The sequence below is a fragment of the Brachyhypopomus gauderio genome, unplaced genomic scaffold (assembly GCF_052324685.1).
Source record: "Brachyhypopomus gauderio isolate BG-103 unplaced genomic scaffold, BGAUD_0.2 sc63, whole genome shotgun sequence".
Taxonomy (NCBI): Eukaryota; Metazoa; Chordata; class Actinopteri; order Gymnotiformes; family Hypopomidae; genus Brachyhypopomus; species Brachyhypopomus gauderio.
Window position 1 is genome coordinate 59,162 of NW_027506884.1, and position 15,644 is coordinate 74,805.

Genomic DNA, 15,644 nt, shown 5'->3' on the forward strand with positions numbered 1-15,644 from the left:
AAGGCTTTTCTGACTTGTGGGTCCTGTAGTTACAGCAGGAGACACGATGGTCAGAAATTAAAGAAAGCAACACCGACGAAGGTGGGATTCGAACCCACGCGTGCTATGCACAATGGATTAGCAGTCCATCGCCTTAACCTCTCGGCCACCTCATCAATTACAGTTGTGTGTCAATTGCGATTTCAAAGATGCAAACACTTTCACAGCACAAAAGGAGGCTTATCTGACTTGTGGGTCCTGTAGTTACAGCAGGAGACACGATGGTCAGAAATTAAAAAAAGCAACACCGACGAAGGTGGGATTCGAACCCACGCGTGCTATGCACAATGGATTAGCAGTCCATCGCCTTAACCTCTCGGCCACCTCTTCAATTACAGTTGTGTGTCGATTGTGATTTCAAAGATGCAAACACTTTCACAGCACAAAAGGAGGCTTATCTGACTTGTGGGTCCTGCACTTACATCAGGAGACACGATTGTCAGAAATTAAAGAAAGCAACACCGACGAAGGTGGGATTTGAACACACGCGTGCTATGCACAATGGATTAGCAGTCCATCGCCCTAACCTCTCGGCCACCTCGTCGTTTGTGGTTGTGTGTCGATAGCAATTTCAAAGAAGCAAACACTTTCACAGCACAAAAGAAGGCTTTTCTGACTTGTGGGTCCTGCACTTATATGAGGAGACACGATGGTCAGAAATTAAAGAAAGCAACACCGACGAAGGTGGGATTCTAACCCACGCGTGCTTTGCACAATGGATTAGCAGTCCATCGCCTTAACCTCTCGGCCACCTCGTCGTTTGTGGTTGTGTGTCAATAGCAATTTCAAAGAAGCAAACACTTTCACAGCACAAAAGAAGGCTTTTCTGACTTGTGGGTCCTGTAGTTACAGCAGGAGACACGATGGTCAGAAATTAAAGAAAGCAACACCGACGAAGGTGGGATTCGAACCCACGCGTGCTATGCACAATGGATTAGCAGTCCATCGCCTTAACCTCTCGGCCACCTCGTCGTTTGTGGTTGTGTGTCGATAGCAATTTCAAAGAAGCAAACACTTTCACAGCACAAAAGAAGGCTTTTCTGACTTGTGGGTCCTGTAGTTACAGCAGGAGACACGATTGTCAGAAATTAAAGAAAGCAACACCGACGAAGGTGGGATTCGAACCCACGCGTGCTATGCACAATAGATTAGCAGTCCATCGCCTTAACCTCTCGGCCACCTCGTCGTTTGTGGTTGTGTGTCGATTGCGATTTCAAAGATGCAAACACTTTCACAGCACAAAAGCAGCCGTATATGACTTGTGGGTCCTGCACTTACACCAGGAGAAACGATTGTCAGAAATGAAAGAAAGCAACACTGACGAAGGTGGGATTCGAACCCACGCGTGCTATGCACAATGGATTAGCAGTCCATCGCCTTAAACTCTGGGCCACCTCTTCAATTACAGTTGTGTGTCGATTGTGATTTCAAAGATGCAAACACTTTCACAGCACAAAAGGAGGCTTCTCTGACTTGTGGGTCCTGCACTTATATGAGGAGACACGATTGTCAGAAATTAAAGAAAGCAACACCGACGAAGGTGGGATTCGAACCCACGCGTGCTATGCACAATGGATTAGCAGTCCATCGCCTTAACCTCTAGGCCACCTCGTCGTTTGTGGTTGTGTGTCGATTGCGATTTCAAAGATGCAAACACTTTCACAGCACAAAAGGAGGCTTCTCTGACTTGTGGGTCCTGCACTTATATGAGGAGACACGATTGTCAGAAATTAAAGAAAGCAACACCGACGAAGGTGGGATTCGAACCCACGCGTGCTATGCACAATGGATTAGCAGTCCATCGCCTTAACCTCTCGGCCACCTCGTCGTTTGTGGTTGTGTGTCGATAGCAATTTCAAAGAAGCAAACACTTTCAGAGCACAAAAGAAGGCTTTTCTGACTTGTGGGTCCTGTAGTTACAGCAGGAGACACGATGGTCAGAAATTAAAGAAAGCAACACCAACGAAGGTGGGATTCGAACCCACGCGTGCTATGCACAATGGATTAGCAGTCCATCGCCTTAACCTCTCGGCCACCTTGTCGTTTGCGGTTGTGTGTCAATTGCGATTTCAAAGATGCAAACACTTTCACAGCACAAAAGGAGGCTTATCTGACTTGTGGGTCCTGCACTTACATCAGGAGACAGGATTGTCAGAAATTAAAGAAAGCAACACCGACGAAGGTGGGATTCGAACCCACGCGTGCTATGCACAATGGATTAGCAGTCCATCGCCTTAACCTCTCGGCCACCTCATCAATTACAGTTGTGTGTCAATTGCGATTTCAAAGATGCAAACACTTTCACAGCACAAAAGGAGGCTTATCTGACTTGTGGGTCCTGTAGTTACAGCAGGAGACACGATGGTCAGAAATTAAAGAAAGCAACACCGACGAAGGTGGGATTCGAACCCACGCGTGCTATGCACAATGGATTAGCAGTCCATCGCCTTAACCTCTCGGCCACCTCGTCGTTTGTGGTAGTGTGGCGATAGCAATTTCAAAGAAGCAAACACTTTCACAGCACAAAAGAAGGCTTTTCTGACTTGTGGGTCCTGTAGTTACAGCAGGAGACACGATGGTCAGAAATTAAAGAAAGCAACACCGACGAAGGTGGGATTCGAACCCACGCGTGCTATGCACAATGGATTAGCAGTCCATCGCCTTAACCTCTCGGCCACCTCTTCGTTTGTGGTTGTGTGTCAATTGCGATTTCAAAGATGCAAACACTTTCACAGCACAAAAGGAGGCTTATCTGACTTGTGGGTCCTGCACTTACATCAGGAGACAGGATTGTCAGAAATTAAAGAAAGCAACACCGACGAAGGTGGGATTCGAACCCACGCGTGCTATGCACAATGGATTAGCAGTCCATCGCCTTAACCTCTCGGCCACCTCATCAATTACAGTTGTGTGTCAATTGCGATTTCAAAGATGCAAACACTTTCACAGCACAAAAGGAGGCTTATCTGACTTGTGGGTCCTGTAGTTACAGCAGGAGACACGATGGTAAGAAATTAAAGAAAGCAACACCGACGAAGGTGGGATTCGAACCCACGCGTGCTATGCACAATGGATTAGCAGTCCATCGCCTTAACCTCTCGGCCACCTCGTCGTTTGTGGTTGTGTGTCGATAGCAATTTCAAAGAAGCAAACACTTTCACAGCACAAAAGAAGGCTTTTCTGACTTGTGGGTCCTGTAGTTACAGCAGGAGACACGATGGTCAGAAATTAAAGAAAGCAACACCGACGAAGGTGGGATTCGAACCCACGCGTGCTATGCACAATGGATTAGCAGTCCATCGCCTTAACCTCTCGGCCACCTCGTCGTTTGTGGTTGTGTGTCGATAGCAATTTCAAAGAAGCAAACACTTTCACAGAACAAAAGAAGGCTTTTCTGACTTGTGGGTCCTGTAGTTACAGCAGGAGACACGATTGTCAGAAATTAAAGAAAGCAACACCGACGAAGGTGGGATTCGAACCCACGCGTGCTATGCACAATGGATTAGCAGTTCATCGCCTTAACCTCTCGGCCACCTCGTCGTTTGTGGTTGTGTGTCGATTGCGATTTCAAAGATGCAAACACTTTCACAGCACAAAAGGAGGCTTATCTGACTTGTGGGTCCTGTAGTTACAGCAGGAGACACGATGGTCAGAAATTAAAGAAAGCAACACCGACGAAGGTGGGATTCGAACCCACGCGTGCTATGCACAATGGATTAGCAGTCCATCGCCTTAACCTCTCGGCCACCTCGTCGTTTGTGGTTGTGTGTCGATAGCAATTTCAAAGAAGCAAACACTTTCACAGCACAAAAGAAGGCTTTTCTGACTTGTGGGTCCTGTAGTTACAGCAGGAGACACGATGGTCAGAAATTAAAGAAAGCAACACCGACGAAGGTGGGATTCGAACCCACGCGTGCTATGCACAATGGATTAGCAGTCCATCGCCTTAACCTCTCGGCCACCTCGTCGTTTGTGGTTGTGTGTCGATAGCAATTTCAAAGAAGCAAACACTTTCAGAGCACAAAAGAAGGCTTTTCTGACTTGTGGGTCCTGTAGTTACAGCAGGAGACACGATGGTCAGAAATTAAAGAAAGCAACACCGACGAAGGTGGGATTCGAACCCACGCGTGCTATGCACAATGGATTAGCAGTCCATCGCCTTAACCTCTCGGCCACCTCGTCGTTTGTGGTTGTGTGTCGATAGCAATTTCAAAGAAGCAAACACTTTCAGAGCACAAAAGAAGGCTTTTCTGACTTGTGGGTCCTGTAGTTACAGCAGGAGACACGATGGTCAGAAATTAAAGAAAGCAACACCGACGAAGGTGGGATTCGAACCCACGCGTGCTATGCACAATGGATTAGCAGTCCATCGCCTTAACCTCTCGGCCACCTTGTCGTTTGCGGTTGTGTGTCAATTGCGATTTCAAAGATGCAAACACTTTCACAGCACAAAAGGAGGCTTATCTGACTTGTGGGTCCTGCACTTACATCAGGAGACAGGATTGTCAGAAATTAAAGAAAGCAACACCGACGAAGGTGGGATTCGAACCCACGCGTGCTATGCACAATGGATTAGCAGTCCATCGCCTTAACCTCTCGGCCACCTCATCAATTACAGTTGTGTGTCAATTGCGATTTCAAAGATGCAAACACTTTCACAGCACAAAAGGAGGCTTATCTGACTTGTGGGTCCTGTAGTTAGAGCAGGAGACACGATGGTCAGAAATTAAAGAAAGCAACACCGACGAAGGTGGGATTCGAACCCACGCGTGCTATGCACAATGGATTAGCAGTCCATCGCCTTAACCTCTCGGCCACCTCGTCGTTTGTGGTTGTGTGTCGATAGCAATTTCAAAGAAGCAAACACTTTCACAGCACAAAAGAAGGCTTTTCTGACTTGTGGGTCCTGTAGTTACAGCAGGAGACACGATGGTCAGAAATTAAAGAAAGCAACACCGACGAAGGTGGGATTCGAACCCACGCGTGCTATGCACAATGGATTAGCAGTCCATCGCCTTAACCTCTCGGCCACCTCGTCGTTTGTGGTTGTGTGTCGATAGCAATTTCAAAGAAGCAAACACTTTCAGAGCACAAAAGAAGGCTTTTCTGACTTGTGGGTCCTGTAGTTACAGCAGGAGACACGATGGTCAGAAATTAAAGAAAGCAACACCGACGAAGGTGGGATTCGAACCCACGCGTGCTATGCACAATGGATTAGCAGTCCATCGCCTTAACCTCTCGGCCACCTCGTCGTTTGTGGTTGTGTGTCGATAGCAATTTCAAAGAAGCAAACACTTTCAGAGCACAAAAGAAGGCTTTTCTGACTTGTGGGTCCTGTAGTTACAGCAGGAGACACGATGGTCAGAAATTAAAGAAAGCAACACCGACGAAGGTGGGATTCGAACCCACGCGTGCTATGCACAATGGATTAGCAGTCCATCGCCTTAACCTCTCGGCCACCTCATCAATTACAGTTGTGTTTCAATTGCGATTTCAAAGATGCAAACACTTTCACAGCACAAAAGGAGGCTTATCTGACTTGTGGGTCCTGTAGTTACAGCAGGAGACACGATGGTCAGAAATTAAAGAAAGCAACACCGACGAAGGTGGGATTCGAACCCACGCGTGCTATGCACAATGGATTAGCAGTCCATCGCCTTAACCTCTCGGCCACCTCGTCGTTTGTGGTTGTGTGTTGATAGCAATTTCAAAGAAGCAAACACTTTCAGAGCACAAAAGAAGGCTTTTCTGACTTGTGGGTCCTGTAGTTACAGCAGGAGACACGATGGTCAGAAATTAAAGAAAGCAACACCGACGAAGGTGGGATTCGAACCCACGCGTGCTATGCACAATGGATTAGCAGTCCATCGCCTTAACCTCTCGGCCACCTCGTCGTTTGTGGTTGTGTGTCGATAGCAATTTCAAAGAAGCAAACACTTTCAGAGCACAAAAGAAGGCTTTTCTGACTTGTGGGTCCTGTAGTTACAGCAGGAGACACGATGGTCAGAAATTAAAGAAAGCAACACCGACGAAGGTGGGATTCGAACCCACGCGTGCTATGCACAATGGATTAGCAGTCCATTGCCTTAACCTCTCGACCACCTCTTCGTTTGTGGTTGTGTGTCAATTGCGATTTCAAAGATGCAAACACTTTCACAGCACAAAAGGAGGCTTATCTGACTTGTGGGTCCTGCACTTACATCAGGAGACAGGATTGTCAGAAATTAAAGAAAGCAACACCGACGAAGGTGGGATTCGAACCCACGCGTGCTATGCACAATGGATTAGCAGCCCATCGCCTTAACCTCTCGGCCACCTCATCAATTACAGTTGTGTGTCAATTGCGATTTCAAAGATGCAAACACTTTCACAGCACAAAAGGAGGCTTATCTGACTTGTGGGTCCTGTAGTTACAGCAGGAGACACGATGGTCAGAAATTAAAGAAAGCAACACCGACGAAGGTGGGATTCGAACCCACGCGTGCTATGCACAATGGATTAGCAGTCCATCGCCTTAACCTCTCGGCCACCTCGTCGTTTGTGGTTGTGTGTCGATAGCAATTTCAAAGAAGCAAACACTTTCACAGCACAAAAGAAGGCTTTTCTGACTTGTGGGTCCTGTAGTTACAGCAGGAGACACGATGGTCAGAAATTAAAGAAAGCAACACCGACGAAGGTGGGATTCGAACCCACGCGTGCTATGCACAATGGATTAGCAGTCCATCGCCTTAACCTCTCGGCCACCTCGTCGTTCGTGGTTGTGTGTCGATAGCAATTTCAAAGAAGCAAACACTTTCACAGAACAAAAGAAGGCTTTTCTGACTTGTGGGTCCTGTAGTTACAGCAGGAGACACGATTGTCAGAAATTAAAGAAAGCAACACCGACGAAGGTGGGATTCGAACCCACGCGTGCTATGCACAATGGATTAGCAGTTCATCGCCTTAACCTCTCGGCCACCTCGTCGTTTGTGGTTGTGTGTCGATTGCGATTTCAAAGATGCAAACACTTTCACAGCACAAAAGCAGCCGTATATGACTTGTGGGTCCTGCACTTACACCAGGAGAAACGATTGTCAGAAATTAAAGAAAGCAACACCGACGAAGGTGGGATTCGAACCCACGCGTGCTATGCACAATGGATTAGCAGTCCATTGCCTTAACCTCTCGGCCACCTCGTTGTTTGTGGTTGTGTGTCGATTGCGATTTCAAAGATGCAAACACTTTCACAGCACAAAAGGAGGCTTCTCTGACTTGTGGGTCCTGCACTTATAACAGGAGACACGATTGTCAGAAATTAAAGAAAGCAACACCGACGAAGGTGGGATTCGAACCCACGCGTGCTATGCACAATGGATTAGCAGTCCATCGCCTTAACCTCTCGGCCACCTCGTCATTTGTGGTTGTGTGTCGATAGCAATTTCAAAGAAGCAAACACTTTCAGAGCACAAAAGAAGGCTTTTCTGACTTGTGGGTCCTGTAGTTACAGCAGGAGACACGATGGTCAGAAATTAAAGAAAGCAACACCGACGAAGGTGGGATTCGAACCCACGCGTGCTATGCACAATGGATTAGCAGTCCATCGCCTTAACCTCTCGGCCACCTCGTCCTTTGTGGTTGTGTGTCGATAGCATTTTCAAAGAAGCAAACACTTTCAGAGCACAAAAGAAGGCTTTTCTGACTTGTGGGTCCTGTAGTTACAGCAGGAGACACGATGGTCAGAAATTAAAGAAAGCAACACCGACGAAGGTGGGATTCGAACCCACGCGTGCTATGCACAATGAATTAGCAGTCCATCGCCTTAACCTCTCGGCCACCTCGTCGTTTGTGGTTGTGTGTCGATAGCAATTTCAAAGAAGCAAACACTTTCAGAGCACAAAAGAAGGCTTTTCTGACTTGTGGGTCCTGTAGTTACAGCAGGAGACACGATGGTCAGAAATTAAAGAAAGCAACACCGACGAAGGTGGGATTCGAACCCACGCGTGCTATGCACAATGGATTAGCAGTCCATCGCCTTAACCTCTCGGCCACCTTGTCGTTTGCGGTTGTGTGTCAATTGCAATTTCAAAGATGCAAACACTTTCACAGCACAAAAGGAGGCTTATCTGACTTGTGGGTCCTGCACTTACATCAGGAGACAGGATTGTCAGAAATTAAAGAAAGCAACACCGACGAAGGTGGGATTCGAACCCACGCGTGCTATGCACAATGGATTAGCAGTCCATCGCCTTAACCTCTCGGCCACCTCATCAATTACAGTTGTGTGTCAATTGCGATTTCAAAGATGCAAACACTTTCACAGCACAAAAGGAGGCTTATCTGACTTGTGGGTCCTGTAGTTAGAGCAGGAGACACGATGGTCAGAAATTAAAGAAAGCAACACCGACGAAGGTGGGATTTGAACCCACGCGTGCTATGCACAATGGATTAGCAGTCCATCGCCTTAACCTCTCGGCCACCTCGTCGTTTGTGGTTGTGTGTCGATAGCAATTTCAAAGAAGCAAACACTTTCACAGCACAAAAGAAGGCTTTTCTGACTTGTGGGTCCTGTAGTTACAGCAGGAGACACGATGGTCAGAAATTAAAGAAAGCAACACCGACGAAGGTGGGATTCGAACCCACGCGTGCTATGCACAATGGATTAGCAGTCCATCGCCTTAACCTCTCGGCCACCTCGTCGTTTGTGGTTGTGTGTCGATAGCAATTTCAAAGAAGCAAACACTTTCAGAGCACAAAAGAAGGCTTTTCTGACTTGTGGGTCCTGTAGTTACAGCAGGAGACACGATGGTCAGAAATTAAAGAAAGCAACACCGACGAAGGTGGGATTCGAACCCACGCGTGCTATGCACAATGGATTAGCAGTCCATCGCCTTAACCTCTCGGCCACCTCGTCGTTTGTGGTTGTGTGTCGATAGCAATTTCAAAGAAGCAAACACTTTCAGAGCACAAAAGAAGGCTTTTCTGACTTGTGGGTCCTGTAGTTACAGCAGGAGACACGATGGTCAGAAATTAAAGAAAGCAACACCGACGAAGGTGGGATTCGAACCCACGCGTGCTATGCACAATGGATTAGCAGTCCATCGCCTTAACCTCTCGGCCACCTTGTCGTTTGCGGTTGTGTGTCAATTGCGATTTCAAAGATGCAAACACTTTCACAGCACAAAAGGAGGCTTATCTGACTTGTGGGTCCTGCACTTACATCAGGAGACAGGATTGTCAGAAATTAAAGAAAGCAACACCGACGAAGGTGGGATTCGAACCCACGCGTGCTATGCACAATGGATTAGCAGTCCATCGCCTTAACCTCTCGGCCACCTCATCAATTACAGTTGTGTGTCAATTGCGATTTCAAAGATGCAAACACTTTCAGAGCACAAAAGAAGGCTTTTCTGACTTGTGGGTCCTGTAGTTACAGCAGGAGACACGATGGTCAGAAATTAAAGAAAGCAACACCGACGAAGGTGGGATTCGAACCCACGCGTGCTATGCACAATGGATTAGCAGTCCATCGCCTTAACCTCTCGGCCACCTCATCAATTACAGTTGTGTGTCAATTGCGATTTCAAAGATGCAAACACTTTCACAGCACAAAAGGAGGCTTATCTGACTTGTGGGTCCTGTAGTTACAGCAGGAGACACGATGGTCAGAAATTAAAGAAAGCAACACCGACGAAGGTGGGATTCGAACCCACGCGTGCTATGCACAATGGATTAGCAGTCCATCGCCTTAACCTCTCGGCCACCTCGTCGTTTGTGGTTGTGTGTTGATAGCAATTTCAAAGAAGCAAACACTTTCAGAGCACAAAAGAAGGCTTTTCTGACTTGTGGGTCCTGTAGTTACAGCAGGAGACACGATGGTCAGAAATTAAAGAAAGCAACACCGACGAAGGTGGGATTCGAACCCACGCGTGCTATGCACAATGGATTAGCAGTCCATCGCCTTAACCTCTCGGCCACCTCGTCGTTTGTGGTTGTGTGTCGATAGCAATTTCAAAGAAGCAAACACTTTCAGAGCACAAAAGAAGGCTTTTCTGACTTGTGGGTCCTGTAGTTACAGCAGGAGACACGATGGTCAGAAATTAAAGAAAGCAACACCGACGAAGGTGGGATTCGAACCCACGCGTGCTATGCACAATGGATTAGCAGTCCATTGCCTTAACCTCTCGACCACCTCTTCGTTTGTGGTTGTGTGTCAATTGCGATTTCAAAGATGCAAACACTTTCACAGCACAAAAGGAGGCTTATCTGACTTGTGGGTCCTGCACTTACATCAGGAGACAGGATTGTCAGAAATTAAAGAAAGCAACACCGACGAAGGTGGGATTCGAACCCACGCGTGCTATGCACAATGGATTAGCAGCCCATCGCCTTAACCTCTCGGCCACCTCATCAATTACAGTTGTGTGTCAATTGCGATTTCAAAGATGCAAACACTTTCACAGCACAAAAGGAGGCTTATCTGACTTGTGGGTCCTGTAGTTACAGCAGGAGACACGATGGTCAGAAATTAAAGAAAGCAACACCGACGAAGGTGGGATTCGAACCCACGCGTGCTATGCACAATGGATTAGCAGTCCATCGCCTTAATCTCTCGGCCACCTCGTCGTTTGTGGTTGTGTGTCGATAGCAATTTCAAAGAAGCAAACACTTTCACAGCACAAAAGAAGGCTTTTCTGACTTGTGGGTCCTGTAGTTACAGCAGGAGACACGATGGTCAGAAATTAAAGAAAGCAACACCGACGAAGGTGGGATTCGAACCCACGCGTGCTATGCACAATGGATTAGCAGTCCATCGCCTTAACCTCTCGGCCACCTCGTCGTTCGTGGTTGTGTGTCGATAGCAATTTCAAAGAAGCAAACACTTTCACAGAACAAAAGAAGGCTTTTCTGACTTGTGGGTCCTGTAGTTACAGCAGGAGACACGATTGTCAGAAATTAAAGAAAGCAACACCGACGAAGGTGGGATTCGAACCCACGCGTGCTATGCACAATGGATTAGCAGTTCATCGCCTTAACCTCTCGGCCACCTCGTCGTTTGTGGTTGTGTGTCGATTGCGATTTCAAAGATGCAAACACTTTCACAGCACAAAAGCAGCCGTATATGACTTGTGGGTCCTGCACTTACACCAGGAGAAACGATTGTCAGAAATTAAAGAAAGCAACACCGACGAAGGTGGGATTCGAACCCACGCGTGCTATGCACAATGGATTAGCAGTCCATCGCCTTAACCTCTCGGCCACCTCGTTGTTTGTGGTTGTGTGTCGATTGCGATTTCAAAGATGCAAACACTTTCACAGCACAAAAGGAGGCTTCTCTGACTTGTGGGTCCTGCACTTATAACAGGAGACACGATTGTCAGAAATTAAAGAAAGCAACACCGACGAAGGTGGGATTCGAACCCACGCGTGCTATGCACAATGGATTAGCAGTCCATCGCCTTAACCTCTCGGCCACCTCGTCATTTGTGGTTGTGTGTCGATAGCAATTTCAAAGAAGCAAACACTTTCAGAGCACAAAAGAAGGCTTTTCTGACTTGTGGGTCCTGTAGTTACAGCAGGAGACACGATGGTCAGAAATTAAAGAAAGCAACACCGACGAAGGTGGGATTCGAACCCACGCGTGCTATGCACAATGGATTAGCAGTCCATCGCCTTAACCTCTCGGCCACCTCGTCCTTTGTGGTTGTGTGTCGATAGCATTTTCAAAGAAGCAAACACTTTCAGAGCACAAAAGAAGGCTTTTCTGACTTGTGGGTCCTGTAGTTACAGCAGGAGACACGATGGTCAGAAATTAAAGAAAGCAACACCGACGAAGGTGGGATTCGAACCCACGCGTGCTATGCACAATGAATTAGCAGTCCATCGCCTTAACCTCTCGGCCACCTCGTCGTTTGTGGTTGTGTGTCGATAGCAATTTCAAAGAAGCAAACACTTTCAGAGCACAAAAGAAGGCTTTTCTGACTTGTGGGTCCTGTAGTTACAGCAGGAGACACGATGGTCAGAAATTAAAGAAAGCAACACCGACGAAGGTGGGATTCGAACCCACGCGTGCTATGCACAATGGATTAGCAGTCCATCGCCTTAACCTCTCGGCCACCTTGTCGTTTGCGGTTGTGTGTCAATTGCGATTTCAAAGATGCAAACACTTTCACAGCACAAAAGGAGGCTTATCTGACTTGTGGGTCCTGCACTTACATCAGGAGACAGGATTGTCAGAAATTAAAGAAAGCAACACCGACGAAGGTGGGATTCGAACCCACGCGTGCTATGCACAATGGATTAGCAGTCCATCGCCTTAACCTCTCGGCCACCTCGTCGTTTGTGGTTGTGTGTCGATAGCAATTTCAAAGAAGCAAACACTTTCACAGCACAAAAGAAGGCTTTTCTGACTTGTGGGTCCTGTAGTTACAGCAGGAGACACGATGGTCAGAAATTAAAGAAAGCAACACCGACGAAGGTGGGATTCGAACCCACGCGTGCTATGCACAATGGATTAGCAGTCCATCGCCTTAACCTCTCGGCCACCTCGTCGTTTGTGGTTGTGTGTCGATAGCAATTTCAAAGAAGCAAACACTTTCAGAGCACAAAAGAAGGCTTTTCTGACTTGTGGGTCCTGTAGTTACAGCAGGAGACACGATGGTCAGAAATTAAAGAAAGCAACACCGACGAAGGTGGGATTCGAACCCACGCGTGCTATGCACAATGGATTAGCAGTCCATCGCCTTAACCTCTCGGCCACCTCGTCGTTTGTGGTTGTGTGTCGATAGCAATTTCAAAGAAGCAAACACTTTCAGAGCACAAAAGAAGGCTTTTCTGACTTGTGGGTCCTGTAGTTACAGCAGGAGACACGATGGTCAGAAATTAAAGAAAGCAACACCGACGAAGGTGGGATTCGAACCCACGCGTGCTATGCACAATGGATTAGCAGTCCATCGCCTTAACCTCTCGGCCACCTTGTCGTTTGCGGTTGTGTGTCAATTGCGATTTCAAAGATGCAAACACTTTCACAGCACAAAAGGAGGCTTATCTGACTTGTGGGTCCTGCACTTACATCAGGAGACAGGATTGTCAGAAATTAAAGAAAGCAACACCGACGAAGGTGGGATTCGAACCCACGCGTGCTATGCACAATGGATTAGCAGTCCATCGCCTTAACCTCTCGGCCACCTCATCAATTACAGTTGTGTGTCAATTGCGATTTCAAAGATGCAAACACTTTCACAGCACAAAAGGAGGCTTATCTGACTTGTGGGTCCTGTAGTTAGAGCAGGAGACACGATGGTCAGAAATTAAAGAAAGCAACACCGACGAAGGTGGGATTCGAACCCACGCGTGCTATGCACAATGGATTAGCAGTCCATCGCCTTAACCTCTCGGCCACCTCGTCGTTTGTGGTTGTGTGTCGATAGCAATTTCAAAGAAGCAAACACTTTCACAGCACAAAAGAAGGCTTTTCTGACTTGTGGGTCCTGTAGTTACAGCAGGAGACACGATGGTCAGAAATTAAAGAAAGCAACACCGACGAAGGTGGGATTCGAACCCACGCGTGCTATGCACAATGGATTAGCAGTCCATCGCCTTAACCTCTCGGCCACCTCGTCGTTTGTGGTTGTGTGTCGATAGCAATTTCAAAGAAGCAAACACTTTCAGAGCACAAAAGAAGGCTTTTCTGACTTGTGGGTCCTGTAGTTACAGCAGGAGACACGATGGTCAGAAATTAAAGAAAGCAACACCGACGAAGGTGGGATTCGAACCCACGCGTGCTATGCACAATGGATTAGCAGTCCATCGCCTTAACCTCTCGGCCACCTCGTCGTTTGTGGTTGTGTGTCGATAGCAATTTCAAAGAAGCAAACACTTTCAGAGCACAAAAGAAGGCTTTTCTGACTTGTGGGTCCTGTAGTTACAGCAGGAGACACGATGGTCAGAAATTAAAGAAAGCAACACCGACGAAGGTGGGATTCGAACCCACGCGTGCTATGCACAATGGATTAGCAGTCCATCGCCTTAACCTCTCGGCCACCTCATCAATTACAGTTGTGTGTCAATTGCGATTTCAAAGATGCAAACACTTTCACAGCACAAAAGGAGGCTTATCTGACTTGTGGGTCCTGTAGTTACAGCAGGAGACACGATGGTCAGAAATTAAAGAAAGCAACACCGACGAAGGTGGGATTCGAACCCACGCGTGCTATGCACAATGGATTAGCAGTCCATCGCCTTAACCTCTCGGCCACCTCGTCGTTTGTGGTTGTGTGTCAATAACAATTTCAAAGAAGCAAACACTTTCACAGCACAAAAGAAGGCTTTTCTGACTTGTGGGTCCTGTAGTTACAGCAGGAGACACGATGGTCAGAAATTAAAGAAAGCAACACCGACGAAGGTGGGATTCGAACCCACGCGTGCTATGCACAATGGATTAGCAGTCCATCGCCTTAACCTCTCGGCCACCTCATCAATTACAGTTGTGTGTCAATTGCGATTTCAAAGATGCAAACACTTTCACAGCACAAAAGGAGGCTTATCTGACTTGTGGGTCCTGTAGTTAGAGCAGGAGACACGATGGTCAGAAATTAAAGAAAGCAACACCGACGAAGGTGGGATTCGAACCCACGCGTGCTATGCACAATGGATTAGCAGTCCATCGCCTTAACCTCTCTGCCACCACGTCGTTTGTGGTTGTGTGTCGATAGCAATTTCAAAGAAGCAAACACTTTCAGAGCACAAAAGAAGGCTTTTCTGACTTGTGGGTCCTGTAGTTACAGCAGGAGACACGATGGTCAGAAATTAAAGAAAGCAACACCGACGAAGGTGGGATTTGAACCCACGCGTGCTATGCACAATGGATTAGCAGTCCATCGTCTTAACCTCTCGGCCACCTCATCTTTTGTGGTTGTGTGTCGATAGCAATTTCAAAGAAGCAAACACTTTCAGAGCACAAAAGAAGGCTTTTCTGACTTGTGGGTCCTGTAGTTACAGCAGGAGACACGATGGTCAGAAATTAAAGAAAGCAACACCGACGAAGGTGGGATTCGAACCCACGCGTGCTATGCACAATGGATTAGCAGTCCATCGCCTTAACCTCTCGGCCACCTCGTCGTTTGTGGTTGAGTGTCGATAGCAATTTCAAAGAAGCAAACACTTTCAGAGCACAAAAGAAGGCTTTTCTGACTTGTGGGTCCTGTAGTTACAGCAGGAGACACGATGGTCAGAAATTAAAGAAAGCAACACCGACGAAGGTGGGATTCGAACCCACGCGTGCTATGCACAATGGATTAGCAGTCCATCGCCTTAACCTCTCGGCCACCTCATCAATTACAGTTGTGTGTCAATTGCGATTTCAAAGATGCAAACACTTTCACAGCACAAAAGGAGGCTTATCTGACTTGTGGGTCCTGTAGTTAGAGCAGGAGACACGATGGTCAGAAATTAAAGAAAGCAACACCGACGAAGGTGGGATTCGAACCCACGCGTGCTTTGCACAATGGATTAGCAGTCCATCGCCTTAACCTCTCGGCCACCTCGTCGTTTGTGGTTGTGTGTCGATAGCAATTTCAAAGAAGCAAACACTTTCACAGCACAAAAGAAGGCTTTTCTGACTTGTGGGT

At 47.2% G+C, this 15,644-nt stretch overlaps 32 non-coding genes across 32 annotated transcripts; all 32 read right to left on the bottom strand.

The window, feature by feature from the left end:
• Positions 1-929: 929 nt before the first annotated feature.
• On the bottom strand, positions 930-1,011 carry trnas-gcu (transfer RNA serine (anticodon GCU)). The gene has a single exon. It is a non-coding gene; the product is annotated as a tRNA-Ser (tRNA).
• Positions 1,012-1,785: 774 nt separating this feature from the next.
• trnas-gcu (transfer RNA serine (anticodon GCU)) lies at positions 1,786-1,867 on the bottom strand. Its single transcript has one exon. It is a non-coding gene; the product is annotated as a tRNA-Ser (tRNA).
• Positions 1,868-2,427: 560 nt separating this feature from the next.
• On the bottom strand, positions 2,428-2,509 carry trnas-gcu (transfer RNA serine (anticodon GCU)). The gene has a single exon. It is a non-coding gene; the product is annotated as a tRNA-Ser (tRNA).
• Positions 2,510-3,069: 560 nt separating this feature from the next.
• On the bottom strand, positions 3,070-3,151 carry trnas-gcu (transfer RNA serine (anticodon GCU)). Its single transcript has one exon. It is a non-coding gene; the product is annotated as a tRNA-Ser (tRNA).
• Positions 3,152-3,283: 132 nt separating this feature from the next.
• trnas-gcu (transfer RNA serine (anticodon GCU)) lies at positions 3,284-3,365 on the bottom strand. The gene has a single exon. It is a non-coding gene; the product is annotated as a tRNA-Ser (tRNA).
• A 346-nt stretch (positions 3,366-3,711) lies between these two features.
• Positions 3,712-3,793, bottom strand: trnas-gcu (transfer RNA serine (anticodon GCU)). The gene has a single exon. It is a non-coding gene; the product is annotated as a tRNA-Ser (tRNA).
• A 132-nt stretch (positions 3,794-3,925) lies between these two features.
• trnas-gcu (transfer RNA serine (anticodon GCU)) lies at positions 3,926-4,007 on the bottom strand. The gene has a single exon. It is a non-coding gene; the product is annotated as a tRNA-Ser (tRNA).
• A 132-nt stretch (positions 4,008-4,139) lies between these two features.
• Positions 4,140-4,221, bottom strand: trnas-gcu (transfer RNA serine (anticodon GCU)). Its single transcript has one exon. It is a non-coding gene; the product is annotated as a tRNA-Ser (tRNA).
• A 560-nt stretch (positions 4,222-4,781) lies between these two features.
• On the bottom strand, positions 4,782-4,863 carry trnas-gcu (transfer RNA serine (anticodon GCU)). The gene has a single exon. It is a non-coding gene; the product is annotated as a tRNA-Ser (tRNA).
• Positions 4,864-4,995: 132 nt separating this feature from the next.
• Positions 4,996-5,077, bottom strand: trnas-gcu (transfer RNA serine (anticodon GCU)). The gene has a single exon. It is a non-coding gene; the product is annotated as a tRNA-Ser (tRNA).
• Positions 5,078-5,209: 132 nt separating this feature from the next.
• On the bottom strand, positions 5,210-5,291 carry trnas-gcu (transfer RNA serine (anticodon GCU)). The gene has a single exon. It is a non-coding gene; the product is annotated as a tRNA-Ser (tRNA).
• Positions 5,292-5,637: 346 nt separating this feature from the next.
• Positions 5,638-5,719, bottom strand: trnas-gcu (transfer RNA serine (anticodon GCU)). The gene has a single exon. It is a non-coding gene; the product is annotated as a tRNA-Ser (tRNA).
• Positions 5,720-5,851: 132 nt separating this feature from the next.
• On the bottom strand, positions 5,852-5,933 carry trnas-gcu (transfer RNA serine (anticodon GCU)). The gene has a single exon. It is a non-coding gene; the product is annotated as a tRNA-Ser (tRNA).
• Positions 5,934-6,493: 560 nt separating this feature from the next.
• On the bottom strand, positions 6,494-6,575 carry trnas-gcu (transfer RNA serine (anticodon GCU)). The gene has a single exon. It is a non-coding gene; the product is annotated as a tRNA-Ser (tRNA).
• A 132-nt stretch (positions 6,576-6,707) lies between these two features.
• Positions 6,708-6,789, bottom strand: trnas-gcu (transfer RNA serine (anticodon GCU)). The gene has a single exon. It is a non-coding gene; the product is annotated as a tRNA-Ser (tRNA).
• Positions 6,790-7,349: 560 nt separating this feature from the next.
• Positions 7,350-7,431, bottom strand: trnas-gcu (transfer RNA serine (anticodon GCU)). Its single transcript has one exon. It is a non-coding gene; the product is annotated as a tRNA-Ser (tRNA).
• Positions 7,432-7,563: 132 nt separating this feature from the next.
• trnas-gcu (transfer RNA serine (anticodon GCU)) lies at positions 7,564-7,645 on the bottom strand. Its single transcript has one exon. It is a non-coding gene; the product is annotated as a tRNA-Ser (tRNA).
• A 988-nt stretch (positions 7,646-8,633) lies between these two features.
• Positions 8,634-8,715, bottom strand: trnas-gcu (transfer RNA serine (anticodon GCU)). Its single transcript has one exon. It is a non-coding gene; the product is annotated as a tRNA-Ser (tRNA).
• A 132-nt stretch (positions 8,716-8,847) lies between these two features.
• Positions 8,848-8,929, bottom strand: trnas-gcu (transfer RNA serine (anticodon GCU)). Its single transcript has one exon. It is a non-coding gene; the product is annotated as a tRNA-Ser (tRNA).
• Positions 8,930-9,703: 774 nt separating this feature from the next.
• trnas-gcu (transfer RNA serine (anticodon GCU)) lies at positions 9,704-9,785 on the bottom strand. Its single transcript has one exon. It is a non-coding gene; the product is annotated as a tRNA-Ser (tRNA).
• A 132-nt stretch (positions 9,786-9,917) lies between these two features.
• Positions 9,918-9,999, bottom strand: trnas-gcu (transfer RNA serine (anticodon GCU)). Its single transcript has one exon. It is a non-coding gene; the product is annotated as a tRNA-Ser (tRNA).
• Positions 10,000-10,773: 774 nt separating this feature from the next.
• trnas-gcu (transfer RNA serine (anticodon GCU)) lies at positions 10,774-10,855 on the bottom strand. Its single transcript has one exon. It is a non-coding gene; the product is annotated as a tRNA-Ser (tRNA).
• Positions 10,856-11,415: 560 nt separating this feature from the next.
• Positions 11,416-11,497, bottom strand: trnas-gcu (transfer RNA serine (anticodon GCU)). The gene has a single exon. It is a non-coding gene; the product is annotated as a tRNA-Ser (tRNA).
• A 132-nt stretch (positions 11,498-11,629) lies between these two features.
• On the bottom strand, positions 11,630-11,711 carry trnas-gcu (transfer RNA serine (anticodon GCU)). Its single transcript has one exon. It is a non-coding gene; the product is annotated as a tRNA-Ser (tRNA).
• Positions 11,712-12,271: 560 nt separating this feature from the next.
• Positions 12,272-12,353, bottom strand: trnas-gcu (transfer RNA serine (anticodon GCU)). Its single transcript has one exon. It is a non-coding gene; the product is annotated as a tRNA-Ser (tRNA).
• A 132-nt stretch (positions 12,354-12,485) lies between these two features.
• Positions 12,486-12,567, bottom strand: trnas-gcu (transfer RNA serine (anticodon GCU)). Its single transcript has one exon. It is a non-coding gene; the product is annotated as a tRNA-Ser (tRNA).
• A 132-nt stretch (positions 12,568-12,699) lies between these two features.
• On the bottom strand, positions 12,700-12,781 carry trnas-gcu (transfer RNA serine (anticodon GCU)). The gene has a single exon. It is a non-coding gene; the product is annotated as a tRNA-Ser (tRNA).
• Positions 12,782-13,341: 560 nt separating this feature from the next.
• On the bottom strand, positions 13,342-13,423 carry trnas-gcu (transfer RNA serine (anticodon GCU)). The gene has a single exon. It is a non-coding gene; the product is annotated as a tRNA-Ser (tRNA).
• Positions 13,424-13,555: 132 nt separating this feature from the next.
• On the bottom strand, positions 13,556-13,637 carry trnas-gcu (transfer RNA serine (anticodon GCU)). Its single transcript has one exon. It is a non-coding gene; the product is annotated as a tRNA-Ser (tRNA).
• A 132-nt stretch (positions 13,638-13,769) lies between these two features.
• trnas-gcu (transfer RNA serine (anticodon GCU)) lies at positions 13,770-13,851 on the bottom strand. Its single transcript has one exon. It is a non-coding gene; the product is annotated as a tRNA-Ser (tRNA).
• A 346-nt stretch (positions 13,852-14,197) lies between these two features.
• Positions 14,198-14,279, bottom strand: trnas-gcu (transfer RNA serine (anticodon GCU)). Its single transcript has one exon. It is a non-coding gene; the product is annotated as a tRNA-Ser (tRNA).
• Positions 14,280-15,053: 774 nt separating this feature from the next.
• On the bottom strand, positions 15,054-15,135 carry trnas-gcu (transfer RNA serine (anticodon GCU)). The gene has a single exon. It is a non-coding gene; the product is annotated as a tRNA-Ser (tRNA).
• Between the last annotated feature and the right edge of the window lie 509 nt (positions 15,136-15,644).